The sequence below is a fragment of the Cicer arietinum genome, chromosome 3 (assembly GCF_000331145.2).
Source record: "Cicer arietinum cultivar CDC Frontier isolate Library 1 chromosome 3, Cicar.CDCFrontier_v2.0, whole genome shotgun sequence".
Lineage (NCBI taxonomy): Eukaryota > Viridiplantae > Streptophyta > Magnoliopsida > Fabales > Fabaceae > Cicer > Cicer arietinum.
Genome location: NC_021162.2, coordinates 19,979,310 through 19,981,105, shown reverse-complemented (window position 1 = coordinate 19,981,105; position 1,796 = coordinate 19,979,310).

Genomic DNA, 1,796 nt, shown 5'->3' with positions numbered 1-1,796 from the left:
CGATCATATTTGACCCACATCATTAATGATTGAAGATGGCCCAAAGAGGAGCACAAAGTTAGGTCAAGGATGGAGAGAATTCTAAAGTAGGAATGATTTTGAAGTGGGGGGTCAACTAATTTTCAAATATCCTTATGTTACAAACAACAATGAAGTATTTGTAACTAAGGTTGAATATGATTAGGTATAAACTTCTTTATTTTAGAATTTGGTTGACTATATGGATGAAATTTTTATATTTTATTTAAGATGGTGTCTGAATGTAATTGTTAATTCTATTTCATTTCAAACATGCTTTTGTTTTAATGTTTCTAACAATTAAATTATAATTTGACCTTTTTTTTATAGTTCATTTTTACAAGAGGTAATGTAACATTTTTTTTTCCTTACATCACAAATCTTATAAAACATATATATTTGTTTGCTAATGGTCACACACAAACAACATACATAACCATAACTAACTGTGAAAAACACGAGTATTTTATTAGTTAATTAGGAAATTAGCTGAACTTGTGTATCGTAGAAGTTTCAAGAAAATGCAAAGGGAACACAAGAGAACAAAATATGGTCGAGATGGAAATCATATGGTAAATCTTATCATTTTTTTTTTATCAATTAGAAGCCCTTGACCATGTTCACAACCACCTTTCAACCATAATAAACACCAACACCATTAAAAGTTGTTACAACTTCAATTATTTCACTCCCAATAACAAAAACAACAACAATGCCACAAATGGTTAACATCACACTTACTATCCCTTATGTAATTTTCTCATCAATTCTCACGCCTCATAACAATATTGCAACTATCCAACCAACAAATGTGAACCTCACTACTATACCTTCCAATCCTTCAACTGGTTTCCAACCATCAACAACAAACTCCCCTCCATCACTTTCTTTCCCAAGCATTCCTATAGATTTATTATCCAATTCTATGTCGAGCTCGTTGCTCAACCTTTTCGGAATACACAAGAGAATGGACGTGGAAGATGAAGCAAAAATGGAAGGACTTTTTGAGAAATTCTTGGATAAAAAATTAAGAGGAGTTATATAAGAGATTATTGGAAGCCATTGAAAAACGCCAACATGATCAGATGGTTAGAGAAAAAGCATGGAAAGCGTAAAAAATGCAAAGTATTAATAGAGGAAATTTTGTGTGCATAACTATAGCAAAAGATGTGACAATTGTTTCTCCTGTAAAAAATTGCTCAACAAAAAAATCTTGGACAATATATGAATAACATCAATGTTGCACAATTATCGCCACCACAATAACAATAATCAAGTAAAGCACCAACACTAGTGGCACAAGTTAATGTTCCACAACACTACAAGAAAAAAGTTCATTTTATTCATGATCAGTGTTTGGCTAAATAAAAGAATGTGGATATATAAGCAATAAAAAGATAGTGGATATATTGGAACATACACCTAGCATTAAGGTTTGTGACGATTTTGAAATTTGAGCCAACACCTAGTAGTTATCTACCCCTAACATTCATATGTTTATGAGGACTATATAACCTAGTGATGATGAGGAAACACAATTGTATTGGCCCTTATAAGTATCCAATTATGGGTGCTAAACAACTCTCAGTTACCCGATTAAGCCTACACATATGTCTGAGTGACAATGTAGTGTCACGTTACTCCCAAGTACTTCATTGTTTGTTTGGTACCGCATATGAGAAGTAATGCATTAAGTGATTGCATTAGAAAAAATAAATGACAGATTCAAAGTTGCACTGCAAACTCATTAATACTCCATGAGATTGATGTTGTGTGCA